This window comes from Pezoporus occidentalis, unplaced genomic scaffold (assembly GCF_034315485.1).
Source record: "Pezoporus occidentalis ecotype Australia unplaced genomic scaffold, CSIRO_AGI_Poc_V1 ctg13, whole genome shotgun sequence".
Lineage (NCBI taxonomy): Eukaryota > Metazoa > Chordata > Aves > Psittaciformes > Psittacidae > Pezoporus > Pezoporus occidentalis.
Genome location: NW_026913103.1, coordinates 11,833,845 through 11,849,292, shown reverse-complemented (window position 1 = coordinate 11,849,292; position 15,448 = coordinate 11,833,845). Strand labels below are relative to the sequence as shown.

At 37.4% G+C, this 15,448-nt stretch overlaps 1 long non-coding RNA gene across 1 annotated transcript in view; it reads left to right on the top strand.

Annotated features, from left to right (window-relative positions):
• LOC134158466 (uncharacterized) overlaps window positions 1-15,241 on the top strand; it is a 1,166,824-nt gene extending 1,151,583 nt beyond the window's left edge. The window contains exons 2-3 of the long non-coding RNA XR_009962774.1: window positions 12,668-13,157; window positions 14,714-15,241. This is a non-coding gene — a long non-coding RNA (uncharacterized LOC134158466). The remainder of the gene's footprint in view (window positions 1-12,667; window positions 13,158-14,713) is intronic.
• Window positions 15,242-15,448: the final 207 nt, after the last annotated feature.

Sequence of the window (15,448 nt, the reverse complement as noted above, 5' to 3'; positions counted from 1 at the left end):
GTGGTAAAGGAACTGAAGCAAAAATGGTGAGGACAGAATTGCTTGTGGGGCATTTGACACAGCTGCTGCAAATATTATACACTTGAGTTATGCTGTGCCCTTTTACATAAAAGAGAATTGCATTTGCCACCATTTGGAGCTGTTCTGCTTTGTTATTCATAAACAAATTATTTTAGTCTTTTTAGCTTTATTCACTTGAGTTTTTTTGGTTTTGTTTCTTGTCAACAGTTCCCTTAAGGACTTTGATTTTTCAGCTAAAACACAGTCTCTAAGATTTACAGGGCTTTATCTGTCTGTAAAAAGAAATGTGTTTTTGTACTGTAATGTAAAACATGAATACTAAATTGCCTTTGTATCCTCATGTTCTGATTGTCAGCGACTGACCTTAAGATGTCAGATTTCAATCTGTGGGACAATATATGAACTCAATTTGTTTGATTTTTTTTAATTTTATTTTTAGGTAAAACTATGCTACCCTTACACAGAATGGGTCATATTCCAGCTTTGTAATGTCATTTAATGTAAAACTGTATGGTTTCATATAGTATCATTTATCTGTGGGTGATAATCAGTTGGAAATTACCTCAGTGCCTCATTGTGACTAAAAAGCTAGTGTTTCCCTAAGGTGGGCACCCTTAGGGTAGACAGAGTAGAATATATAGAAATAAGGATTTTATACTCTCCTAGTTTGGGCAATGAAGGAATAATTACATGAATACTGTGTCCTCTCTGAGATTCCATATTGAAAGTAGATATTGTAAAACCACAGGGAAACAGAAATTTGATAACACAGAGCTCTTCAGTGTAGTAAATAAGACTGTAATGGAAGTGAATTTAAATAAAATTGATATTAAAAGTATATCAAGACTTACTACTTAATAGAATAATATATGATCTAATTTTGTTTGATTCTGACCAAAAATTCTTAATCAAAGTTGTTTTGGTTTGCTGTTTTGTGGTTTTTTTCTACAATTTTAGTAAGAATTATTTCATCCAAATTCTAGCTAAATGTCTGTCCAGTCCAGCTAGATGATTTTAACTTTTCCTTCTGATCCTATAACGCATGAACTATAAATTAACATTTTTTCAAAAATCAGATATGCTTTCCTGAAGAGCTATTTGGACTCCTCTCAGCTATCAGACTCTTTAAATGTGCAGAGTATCATTTTCCCATGCATAAGGATGCCTACAATTCTGTCAAAAATTTGATAAACTTACTGTACTTCAAAGCTGAAGCTGATCTGCACTTTCCCAACAACTTTAACACACTTTAAATACATGTGCAAAGCACCTCTACTGTGTGAATGCCCTGCTTCTAAGATTTTCAGGACATGCCAGTCTTGTGTTTGTCTCCACCAGCTCAAACCCTTCGCCACTAAGAATCCCAGAACACAGAGAATTCATAAATTCAGCCTTTAATGTTAAAACCACTGATCCACTATGCAAACAAAAGTAATTTTCAGATATAATTAAGAACCTAGCTTGTTTATGTTTCCTCTGTAATCACTGGAGGCATGAACAGCCAGAATTCACCAACCTAGTTTTTCCTAAATTCCAGACTACTTCACTTGAGTAGCTAAAGTTATATTAAATGTATTTGAGTCTTATTCTATAAATAAGTCTGTTGGTTTAAAGTAAAGCTTTTCCTCCCTCCATCTCTCTCCTTTCCTCCTTCCTTCCTTCCTTCCTCCCTCCCTCCCTCCTTCCTTCCTTCCTTCCTCCCTCCCTCCCTCCATTCCTTCCTTCCTCCCTCCTTCCCTCCCTCTCTCCCTCCCTCCCTTCCTTCCCTTTTTTCCTAGAGCTATTAGGATTGAAAATGATAAAAAAAAGCAAGGTATTCCCATCTCATTCTGCTGAAACTGGAAAATCACGGTTAGGAAGTGGGAATATCACTGAGATTTTGACTGCCTTCAGGCTGAACTTGCATCCAATTCCAACATCTGTACTTGGTTTCACTTGAGATGGAACCCCTATTTCACCAATATTTTCAATAACTCAAACTAGGAAATTAAATGAATGGTGAAATAAATTAACAAAATACTCATAATAAGGTTTTGTCACCTTTGAGAATAGATCAGACAAATGCAAGCTACCTTGCTTCTTTTCTTTCTCTCTCAGTCTGGCAAGCAGCATGGTAATAGTCATTTTCCCAGCAGGAAGAAATAAAGTATCCTAAGAGCTGCTACTGATATCTGTTGTTTTTCCTTATAATGTCAGTCTGAAGAAATTTTGTCTCTCAGCACAATCTCTCAGCAGGAGTGGTTGGTGGGTGGTGACATAGATGACAAAGCTGGTGAACAGTTAGACACAAACTGGAAAGAGGGAATCATCTGAACTAATAACATTGTTCTACGAAAATGTTGTCACATAAGAACATAGGGACTATATGGGACATGTCTTGCTGCTGCATGAGAAGTAAACTGACTAGTATGGGAATTAGCCAGTATTTTGAGTTCCATTTCATAAATATAGTACGTGTTACTTCTAACTTTTTCATGCTTTTACTTCAAATACGGTTCTTTTTTGTGAATTTGGTCTTTTATTCAGTTAGAAATGCATAATGTAAAGCTGAATGGTGCCTTCAACTTATTTCTGGCAGTGTTGCAACTGTAAATTTAGTTTATATTTTATGTGCCAAAAATTTCCAAACTATTCAGAGGTATAAGTTGTGGACTTTATTAATATTGCCTTATTATGAATACAAAAAAAAAACAACAAACTTTCTTATGAGACTTCCAAATGTGCTAAAAAATAAAACACTTTCTCACGAGACTTTCAAAGGTGCTTTCTTAAGAATAGTTTGTGCTTAGGGTTTGGGTTTTTTTTAAGTTTCTAGAATATATGATGTTACGGTTGGAGTACTGTGTGCAGTTCTGGTGTCCTCAACATGAACATAGAGCTGTTGTAGCAAGTCATCAAGAGGCTGGAGCACCTCCCATATGAAGACAGGCTGAGAAAGTTGGGGCTGTTCAGCTGTCCTGGGTTCAGCAGTTGCAGTCATTTTTTCTCCTTCTCAGTAGCTGATGCAGTGCTCTGTTTTTTTGACTTTCAGCCTGAGAACGACGCTGATAACACCGATGTTTTTAGTTACTGCTCAAATGTTTACTCTGACCAAGGACTTTCTGAGCCTCATGCTCTGCCAGGGAAGAGGGGAAGCCGGGAGGAAGCAGAGACAGGACACCTGACCCAAACTAGCCAAAGAGGCATTCCATACTACAGCACGTCATGCCTGGGATGTAACTGGAAGTTACCTGGAAGGGCTGGCTTACTGCTCGGTGGATGGTATTGTATTCTCTTCCCTCATTATTTCCCTTATCATTATTATTATTGGCGGTAGCAGTAGTGGTTTGTGTTAGACCTTAGTTACTGGACTGTTCTTATCTCAACCCCTGGGAGTTACATTCTTTCGATTCTCCTCCCTGTCCCTCGGGGAGCAGGGGTGGGGAGGGGGGAAAGAAAGGTCAGGGTGGAGGGGATTGAGTTTGAGGGCTGTGTGGTTCTGATTTACAGCCTGGGCTTAAGCCATGACAGCCTGGAGAAGAGAAGGCTGCGTGGAGACCTCATAGCAGCCTTCCGGTATCTGAAGGGGGCCTACAAGGATGCTGGGGAGGGATTCTTCGTTAGAGACTGTAGTGATAGGACAAGGGGTAATGGGTTAAAGCTTAAACAGGGGAAGTTTAGGTTATATATATGGAAGAAGTTCTTTACTGCAACGGTGGTGAGGCACTGGCACAGGCTGCCCAAAGAAGTGGTAAATGCTCCACTCTTGGAAGTGTTCAAGGCCAGGTTGGATGAACATGGTCTAGGTGGGTGACATGGTCTAGTGTGAGGTGTTTCTGCTCATGGCAGGGGGGGTGGAACTAGATGATCTTAAGGTCCTTTCCAACCCAGACCATTCTATGGTTCTGATTTTTTGTTTTAGAACCCCAGTAACATCTTTATATTTTTTACATACAAGTAGAAAACAACAACAGATCTTGTGTTTGGCCACAAAAACAAATTCTGTAATGGCTGACAAATTGAGTTTCCAGCTTTACTTTCATGACCTTTTCTATCTTTTTTCATCTCAATCATATGAGAAATCTCAAAGCGTGTGTTCCTGCCCAGAAGAAACATTATTTAACCTCTAACATTTTGAAAACAACCTTTAAATAATATGTGGACTGCCATGCAATATCTATGTATAGTTTTAGTTTAAGCATGATGAACAGTGGTAGAACATGAAGGACTGCTAATGTTTTTACAAGCTATCTGTCATACTTCAATTGATGTTTTCAATCAAATCCCTTGAGGGTACTTAATTCTAGAAATAGCAACAAAAGCATATGTTTCTGTAATCAAAAGTTTTTTTGTAATGGCTAGACAATGATTCCTACTGCCACTTAGCATAGACATTTCTTTTGAGGAATACACCATATCTGCACTCTTTAACCATGCCAAAGATACTGTACAAGGTTATGTGTAGGAACAATGGAAAAAAAAAAAAAAGAAGGTAAAAGCAAACCACTGTTTTTTTTGAAATCCAACTACTGAAGTAGTCTCTTCATCTGTAGCCAACTTTCAATGTTCCTCTGCACTTCACATACTTTCTACTAAGAGTTTGCCTATTATTATGTTATGACTACTAGAAGACTTAAGGCTTGATTTCAGTATGCTTCATATCAGCCATTTAATTTGATGAAAATACTCAATAAGGGAGAAAAAGAAAATTCATGACAAAACCATTAGACAGTATATTTCTTTAAAAGTATGTGCCTTTAAAAATCCAATATAATTTTTCATTTTGAAGGAACGGGTACTCTCATAAGCAGGAGAATACTCTTAAAAGTGAAAAAATACATACTTAAGAATTGCTCTTAAATCTTAGCAAAAAGAATAAGAAACATAAGACTAAAAAACACAGATTAAACAAAAGACATCAGTTACAAAGTGCAGCAATCTAGCAGTTCTATTTTTACCAAGATTATCCTGACAAAAAACAAAGACCTAAGGTCATTTCTCTTGCCAGCCAACAAGCTTGTGAAGAGCTGTGTGCCTAGTAGTAATAGTAATGCCCAATGAAATATCTTTAAAATTTGTCTCACAAAAAATGTGCTCACAGTGTACCATGCAGAAACAATGTCCAGAACTATGTGACTTTATGCTGTCACTAAAAATTGTCTGTAAAATGGAATTACACACATGTGAAAGCTGTCAGACTAGCAAATACTAAATTTACAGGTGTTTGTGATAACATCCAGAGCTGACTTTTCAAATATTGCAAGTCCATTGAAGTTAGCAGATATTCATCTGTTTGTCTGAGGGTCTGGGCCATCCTTTCTTGCTTTCTTTTTTTGTTTTTTTGGATAATTTGGCTTATGTGTCAGAGATAAATATGATTTTGATTTACATAGTATTGTGAAGATATTTTTCTAGCTTTTCCTATGTATTTCTTGTCTGTTAACTCCTACTTTTCATTGCATTTTTTACTTCTGGTCACTTAACTACCAATTTTAAAGAATCGAATGTATGCATTGTATGATTTTAAAATCAATTTTCTGAATAAATTAGTATGCATAATTTAGTATATATACATACACTCATTGCCATATATATAGTATTAAATTGCTCATAAACACTACTTAGCATTTATTTACATTGAATTTTATCTGGCATTCCCCTCTCCAGACTACTTGTATGGTTTTCCTCTTACAGCCTTGAAAAAGCAAAGTATCAGGCCTAATCTTGTCTAAGATTTCCCTATAAACAGTAAAGAAATTGATTCATCTTTCTGTGAGCTGAAATGGATGGACCATCATTCTAAAGTACATATCTTTTTCCACACACTGTATTAGAACCTTAAATGCCAAGTTTAGTCTGGATATCAAACTTTTAGACAGATAAAGTAAGATTAGATTAATTTCATCCTTAGTATCATAAGGTCTTTCAAATGTTCATTCTAGGTACATTTATCTTATTCTACTCAAAATCATTTCATTACTGTTTAATCAGAAACCTTTGTGATCTTAGTACCCGTTTTCTATACTAGACTTCTTGCAAATATACTGAAGAACACAAGATGCTTGTAGCATCCCACTGGTAGCTCACTTTTACAGTGAATAATTAAAATTATTCCTGTTTCATTTTTCCTATAAGTTACTAACAAGACCAACTAGAAGATTTTCTTTTCTATCCTGCCATAGTTTCTTTAAGAATTTTCAGTGAACTTTTCCAACTAATACCTTTTATCTCAACTCTAAACACACATCACTAACACAACTAGTGTAATTTCTGATTATCTTCAATAATTTTAACAAATTTGTGATGATGTCCTTCTGAAAGAGTATTTGTTCTATATTTCTTGCTTATCCATGCATCTTCTAATTCCATTCTTTAATGTTTTGTTTGTTTGTTCAGTGCAGACTATCCTATGTGAAAATATATAGCTTTTTTCAACTTCCATTCCTCCAGCTGTTTTGAAGGCTAGGTTATAAACTGAAACTAGTAATTTAACAATGTCATATTCTCAGAGACTGTCTTTGTCTGGCCAACTGTATTTCATCATTTTCATAAATTTCAATTCAACTAGAAAAAGTTCTTTAGACTAACCTTGCTAATAATGTCTGTTATAGCTATAATGTCATTGGATGCCCCTTGTACACCTTGACAGTTTTGGACTCTACCATCTCTAGCAGTCATAGGACTTCCAGGGCACTCAGAAAGCATTTTATTATAATGGGGTTTATGTGTTGTTCTTTAGAATTATTTCTGTTTGTTTGTTTTATTATGGCTTTACATTTGTGAGTTGTGGAGCAATGGGGGAAATTAGAGACTACCGCCCCCCTAAAATCCTCAAAGTTATGTTACTATATTAAAGAAATTTTAGGGTAAAAACGCAACTTCTACTTCTGGGATGGAATGTGGTCAACATGCACAGAATCTATCTACAATAGTTCCCCAGGCAGCACTGTGGCCTTGGCATATGCTGAGATAAACTTAACAGAGAGTGGAGCTGGATGAAGATATTGTGGCCAGGCTCTGGTTTATTCTCTGCAGGTGTAGGAACATGAAAATGCCATGTACTGATAAACTGCCCAGCTGACAAACAAGGGTTGTAAAATGAGGGGATTTCACACCAAAATAACATGTATGACTAGAGCCACTCAAGCTCCACAGGCACGCACTCAAGCTCCATCAGTGTTTAGTTTAAGCTCCATAATCATATATTCAAGCTTTAGAATCATATATAGTTAAAATTCCCTAGGTATTTAGCTGAAAAATCAACACTTGTAAAGAACTTGAACAGATACAATGGCCTCTTAAAGGGTCAGGACAAACGAGAAACAACAGTGATTTATGACGAGAACTGAAAGCTGGGGAGGCCTTGTGCTTGTAGACCAACTGGAAGAAACAAGCTTGAGGAAAAACTGGATCAAGAAAAACAGAACTGAGGAAAATAAGACTGAGAAAAAGTAAGATTAACGAATCTCCAATCAAAAAAGACTGTCCTTGAAGTATGTTACATCTGACAACACCTGAACAATCATCAAAATATGTTTCTCATGAGTGAGAACATGGTTAAGTATACGTTTGTTAAACTTTCCTCCTTATAATTCTTTTTTAATACTAAAAATCACATCCACAGTTCAAAAGACCCCTGCACAGGTAGGAAGACCCTCTCCTGTGCATGTGGATTTAGCAATTTAATTACATAATCCTTATGCAAATTAGCTGCCAAGTTGGTAAAAAGTAGGAGGGTTATGAGGAGTTACAAATTCAAATTAGATCATATAAATATGTGAAACTGGGAAGGAAAATGGCAGAAGACTGTATTGTAACTGCTGGGATTGGTCAATGGGCTGAACTTGATCTGGTTTCTTTGAGGTTCTAGAGACTCAAATTGACTTAAAATTGGCTTAAAAACTTACTTAAAACTTTTTCCTAACTTGGTAGGTGAATCTGCTACCAGATACCCTGAATAGGATGATCAAAACACCCTCTGATATAGTGTGCTGTCTGCTGCAGCATCTGCAGAGGGCTCTGACACACTAATCAGGCTCACCAATATTGTCTTTCCTGCAGCTATAACAAACCCATCAAACTTACGGAGGAAGGAGTGACATCTTCCCCCTTACAGGGTGGAGGTAAACCCCTTACTGGGGTAAAAGGCCCCCTTAACATAGCAGTAGTTATTGGTCTGTTCTGTTTTATTCAATTGGAGAAGGCTTCCACTTAGCAAGAAAGGCTTTTTTGCCACTTACACTTTCTTTACTCTTCTGGTTAGCCATACTCAGCAGATATAAGTGTTTTGAGACCCTTCGTTTTTTTTTTCTTTTTTTTTAAGACTAAAGCCTTAATAAACATTCTTCATGACTCCTGAAAACATTTTATCCCTTTAGCTGCTTTTCAGGTAATCTTTTAACTGTGGGGTGGGGTTTTTTTTTGGTTTTGTTTTTTTTTTTAAAAAAAAATTTACAGTTTTTTTTCTGTAAAAGAAAAAAAAATTGTTCAGTTGAATTATGAACTTTTTTTTTTGTTTTTTACTTCTCTGAGGTAAGAAATCACCATGATCACTATTAAAATAATTTTTTGATCAATTATTGTGCTTCCTTCATGAATAAATCAAAAGATTTCGTTTCTGTGATTTGTTAAAGGGAAATTGCTCCAAAAAGCATTTGTGTTTAAAGAAATGCAACATTTTGTAACGCAACGTTCACCAGTCTATGTGTGAACAATTGACTTCTCCCATTATTATTATTAGGGTTATGATTATACCTTTCTTAATATTTTACAAACATTTTCAACATCCTGTCTGGGTCATTGCTCTCTAATTTTAAAATCTTCAGATACGGCATTTCAAGCTACTGGGGTGTGTGCTATGTTTGCTGTGGCTAAATTCTCTGTACATTTGATCAAGCTGACTATTTGTAAGAGGCCTGGTGACCATAGACATTTATTTTCTTATTCCATTGATCTTATTGTTTCCTGCCTTAATTCTAGTCAGAATAATTTTGCTGTATCCTGTTACTAAATTTAAAATCCTCTTTCTTACATAAATTTCTCAGACACCTAGGGCAGTTCTGTCTCTGTTTGGCAATGCACATAAATTCAGTTCCCTCTAGAACCAATCTGTATGTTATTAGCCATTATGTGCTCTGCAAACACCAGATCTGTCCCAGCTCTCTCTGGAAGAACATAATGTAACATAACACAACACAGCGCAATGCAATGCAACACAACGCAATGCAACAGAGTAGAATAGAGTAGAGTAGAATAGAGTAGAGTAGGGTAGAGTAGAGTAGAGCAGAGTGGAACAGAGTGTGATGGGCTGGAATAAGATGGGATAGGATAGGGTAGGGTTCCGTTGCAAGGGACCTACAATGATCAGCTATTCCAACTGCCCGACCAATTGAGGACTGACCAGAAGTTAAAGCATGTTGTTAAGGGCATTGTCCAAATGCCTCTTAAACACTGACAGGCTTGGGGCATCAACTACCTCTCTAGGAATCCTGTTCCAGTGTTTGACTGCTCTCTTAATGGCAGCTTTGAATAGTCCCATGTGTCTTATCACTGGATACCAGAGACTACAGCTCGGCACCTCTCTCTCCTCTTCCCCATCCTCAGAAATGTGACCACCACTCAGCTTCCTTTTCTCCAAACTAGACAAGCCCAAAGCCCACAGCTGCTCTTCATAAGGCATTCCTTCCAGCCCTTTCACTGGCTTTGTTGCCCTCTTCTGAACACATTCAAGGACCTTCACACATTCAAGGACCTTCACACATTCAAGGACCTTCACACCCTTCTTAAACTCTGCAGACCAGAACAGGAGACAGTTAAGGTGAGGCCACACCAATGCTGAATACAGTGGGATAATAACCTCCTTTGACGAGCTGGCTATACTGTGTTTGATGTGATTTGTCCTCCTGGCTGCTGAAGCACACTACTGACTCCTACCTGAGCCTGCTGCCAATCAGCACCCCTGGATCCTTTTCTGCAGGGCTGCTCTCCAGCCACTCCTCTTCCAGTTTATACTTGTGCCTGGCATTACTCTGTCACAGGTGCAAAAATCCAGCATTTTAACTTGTTAAATTTCATCCCCTAATAATTGCTCAATGAACTAATCTATCTAGATTACTCTGCAAGGCATCTTGTCCCTCAGGAGAGACAGCAGCACCTCCCAGTTTGGTATCATCATCAAACTTTCAAGAACTGAGGGCTTGTAATCAGAAAAATTATCATTTGGGTGAACTTTGCTTTTTCATCGAAGTGGCTTACTGAATATGTTCACCTTAGATTTAAAATTAAAGTGTAATTTTTATGGATACATAAATGACCAGAAATACTCAATTCTATTTCACTTTATTTCATTAAGGATAAATCCTTCTCATTTTTGTTACTACTGCTTCCTTAGGAGAAAAGTATGATGTTACCAGGCAGTTAGGATCACGTTGTTTCACAATTGTGGTTTAAAACCAGGCAGAGGGCTCGTTCACTCACTCCACCCCTTCTTTCCCTACCCCTACTCCCAGAGGGACTGAGAGAAGAATCGAAAAGAATGCAACTCCCATGGGTTGAGATAAGAACAGTTTAGTAACTAAGGTGTAACACAAATCACTACTGCTACTACCAATAATAACAAGGATAAAGGAAAGAACAAGGGAAGAGAATACATCACCTCACTACCAGCTGACCAATAACTCACCCCCCCAGCCCGACCAAGCACTGACCCATACCTCCTCCAGCCCTGCAGACTCCCAGCCCTTCCGGCTAACTCCCAGTTACATCCTGGGCATGACGTGCTGTGGTATGGAATACGTCCTTGGCTAGCCTGGGTCAGGCACCCCATCTCTGCTTCCTCCTGGCTTCACCTCCTCCCTGGCAGAGCATGAGCCTCACAAAGTCCTTGGTCAGGGTAAACATCACTTAGCAACAACCGAAAACATAGGTATCACCATCACTGTTCCCAGGCTGGAAGTCAAAACACAGCACTGCACCAGCTACCACGAAGGAGAAACATGACTGCTACTGCTGAACCCAGGACAACAATGCAAAAGCCAAATTTGCCTGCAAATATATTTGAAAAATCACAGTGCAGTGACCACATAAACAGTGGTGGTAGATATTTCTGGAAAGTTATTAAAGGGGAACACCTACAAGAAGCCAATCTGATATTGATTTATAAAGGAGAGAGACAAGTAGTTAGGAACTGTTAAATTCAATTCCTATTCCATTAAGTAATGGAACACATAGAAAGAAGTATACCTATCTTGAGAATAGCAGGGCTGCAAGAATAGGTTTGTAAAGAATATGAGCCAAACCTCAGGGAATTTGGGGGGAGGGATTTTTTTTTTTTTTTTTTTTTGCAAAATACTCAATGAAATTATTAAATTGATGTGATATGGTGTGTTAAGATTGAGAACAGCCCTAAGGAGAATTTCAGAACAAGTGAAAAATTTTGTGATATTTTAAACTAAACTAGCCAATAAATTTACTGTAGGGAAATAACCCTAAATTAGTGTGAGAATAAATTAAATGACCCAATTACAGATGCTCTTCTATGAAAGAAAAAGTTGTGTATTAAGGGCTTAGCTAAACTCCCACTGCAATCAATGGAAAGACTCCAGATGGAGCAGACTCAAATAATCACTTCTCAGTCTTCTGGTAAATTTTTTTTTTAAGTAATATATACTCCAGGTTAAGGTAGATTTGAAGTTTGAGAATTCTATTTTACTTAGTTCTAAAAAATAACATAAATAAATTATTGCAATAGCAAATTCATGTGGTTTGTGTACATAGAATCATATTATAGTTTGGGTTGGAAAGGATCTTAAGATCAACTAGTTTTGCAACTCTTAAGAGCATGTAGACAAAGATCTATGCATGTCCAGCTGGAGACCAGTAATGAGTGATGTCCTTCAGGGATCGGCGTTGGGACCAGTCTTGGTCAACGTCTTTGTTGGTGACACGGACAGTGGGATTGAGTGCACCCTCAGCAAGTTTGCCAATGACACCAAGCTCTGTGGTTCAGTTGATACTCTGAGGGAAGTAATGCCATCCAGAGGGACCTCGACACGCTTGTGAGGTTGGCTGATGCCAACCTTATGTAGTTTAACCATGATAAATGCAAGGTCCTACAGCTGGGTCGGAGCAATCCCAGGCACAGCTACAGGTTGGGCAGAGAAGAGATTCAGAGCAGCCCTGCGGAGAAGGACTTGGGAGTGTTGGTCAATGAGAAATTTAACATGAGGCAGCAGTGTGTGCTCGCAGCCCAGAAAGCCAACCGTATCCTGGGCTGCATCAAAATGAATGTGATTAGCAGGTTGAAGAAGGTGATCCTGCCCCTCTATTCTGCTCTCATGAGACCTCACCTGGTGTATTGTGTGCAGTTCTGGTGTCCTCAACATAAAAAGGACATGGAACTGTTGGAACAAGTCCAGAGGAGGGCCACGAGGATGATCAGGGGACTGGAGCACCTCCCGTATGAAGACAGATAATTTCATAGAATAGAATTTCATATTGAGAAAGCTGGGGCTGTTCAGCCTGGAGAAGGCTGCATGTAAACCTCAGAGCAGCCTTCCAGTTTCTGAAGGGGGCTTATAAGAATGCTGGGGATGCTGGGGAGGGACTCTTCATTAGGGACTGATGTGATAGGACAAGGGGTAACGGGTTAAAATTTAAATGGGGGAAGTTTAGATTGGATATAAGGAAGAAGTTCTTTACTGTTAGGGTGGTGAGGCACTGGAATGGGTTGTCCAGGGAAGCTGTGAATGCTCCATCCCTGGCGGTGTTCAAGGCCGGGTTGGACAGAGCCTTGGATGACATGGTTTAGTGTGAGGTGCCCCTGCCCATGGCAGGGGGGTTGGAACTAGATGATCTTAAGGTCCTTTCCAACCCTAACTATTCTATGATTCTATGTTTTCCCAAGCTTTCAAAGCTATGGCATTTCTGGGTTTGTTTTGCCGTAGGGACATCTTGAGGAGAACTTACGTCTTTAACAAGTACAAGAAAAAGGAAAGTTGGCAAGAGTAACCTAAAGAACTACAGCTCTCAGTGTAAGAGTAAGATGTTAAGTTGAACTTTACTTGTGCAATGGGTGCTCCAAATAAATAATTAAAGTATTTGCATTAACCTAAGCTTTAAAAAAAAAAGCCATACTCTTATGAGTGTTTGAGTCCTTTGTTTATTTTTAAATTTTTTAGAAGATACTTTGATTTTTGAACTTCAGGATAAGTTCATCTAAACACACTTTATCGTTTCCTTGGTTATGGAATTTTATATGCAACCAAAACGGCTGAGGGAAAAAGAAAAACAAGGGGGGGGGGGGAAGGTTCCCAAAATTGTGAGGTATATTTGCGGTTTAGTGCAAAGAATACAAAGCTACTTTAAAGTAGCACTTCTGTTTAAAAAGTCAAATAAGAGCCAAGTTTGTTACTGAAACACCCTTTTTTTTTTTTCTTTTTGTAAAGAAGCTTGAACATTTTAAACTGCTACAAAATGTAACATCCAGACTAGGCAGAAACAGGACTGTCTGCTTTAGAAGCTCGGCTACCCACAGTCATCCGCAGTTTGTATGCAACTTGTGTGAAAGGGGAATGCTGTGGATTCCTCTCCCGTTTAGCTTATTACTAGCAATAAATTTGCAGAGGCAGTTGGTCTAATTTAAATTTTTACCTTCTCTTCAGAATGTAAATGAAAAGTATTGAAACTTCAGAAGGTAAGTTGCCTCTGAAGCATTGTAGAACTTTGCTGCTAGGCAGGAGGGAGGGGCAAGACAGTATGCATTCAGTAGTGACATTTCTGCTAAAGCCTATAGTAGGTCTTGAGCAACTCACTAAAGTAGTTTGCAATAGAAAAAAAACTTTCATGGGGGGGTTAAATATATTTATTCTAATCTCATACTATTTCTAATGTATTAAGACTAAATCCTCTCATTCTTTTTCATTAAAAACCCAGTGATGAAACATGTCCAATTTTATGTTCATTGATACTAATGATAAACTGTTCATTAATTTCAGTGGTCCACCATCAAGGCCTTCTTTTCTGTTTTTAAACAAGGGGAGAAATAGAAAAGTCATTATAATTACTTATAATTAATCTTTCCCTAGAAACACTTTCACTTTTTATTTGTACTACTGTTCTGCAAAGCCTCATCTAACCCTGATAACATGTAAATGTGTGATCTGCAGTTCTGTAATTCAGCATGCAAACACATTAACAACACACAATATATGAATTGCAGCAGCATAGCTCACATTCTGTCAGGTATTACAGTTTCATTATCCCTTTCCCAGTCACACCCATCATCACTTCTATGCAAGTAAGAACATGGAAAGTATAAAACATACAGAAACAAGCACTAAAGTTGTATGAAGAACATCAGAAAAGACCACAAATGTAAACAGAACTATCTCACATTTCATGTAATGAATATTTAAAAAGCTTAATCACCTAGATGTTGTGAGCAAAATACAAACTGTTCTTCAGGAAAATATACAGTTATGAGACTGTTGTCATTAAAACATTAATATCAATGGCATTTGACCTTAGGAGACACTTTCAAATGGAAAAATGTATTTTGAGTAAAATGTCATTTTCCAAAATCCAGGCATACTTACTTTATAAACTCTAATAAATTGAGTCTTTAAAATACTAAAAAATGTAGATGATACTATTCTAATATTAAATACTGTTAGTATTTAATTTAAAACGTTAATATATACAATTTGAGTGCCAGAAAATTAAATTAAGAACTACTCTTGACAACGTCGTCACTCAGAATCTTTTACTGACAAATGCAGAAAAAATGAAAATGTCAATCTGATTCACTTTCTTTTAAAAATAAAATTAAAAAAACTCCCAAACCAAACTAAAGCAACCACAACAAAATCCAACCGACTAAATAAACAAACCAGAAAGTGGAAATAACTTGAACCTGAAGCTTCTGAGTTGAGAGTGCTGAAAGCAGTGTTCTAGCTTTATTTGACGTCAATAATTCCAAGAAATTTTTTTAGCTGCAGAGATATTTTAAAAATACTACCTCTAGGGATATGGAAATGGTTGAAAGTATAGAAGTGTCTGGAAATATTTCTTTGCACAAGAAATAACTAAAGATGTCACTTTACCTAAAACTGAATCTTACAAATACTTATGAACATGACAACTGACTCTGTAATGCATGTTCTGATGTGCCAAAGTCTTCATGTGTGCAAGTGTCAAAAGGTCTGAAGATTCGTGCTTTTACCATGATAATCCCTTGAATAGAAGTATATACACCAGGAAATATAAACCTTTTGAATAGAATTTTAAGTTTCTGTGCTGTTTTAGTGGAAATGTTTTTTTAATTTTTTTTTTTTAATGGGTTGATAGATTTCTACAAGCACACATATGTGGTCTACAATAATATGCCAATACATCACTTTTGTTCAGGAAAATGGCATTTAGAAAATTTCAGTAAAAGTTTAGTGTTCAG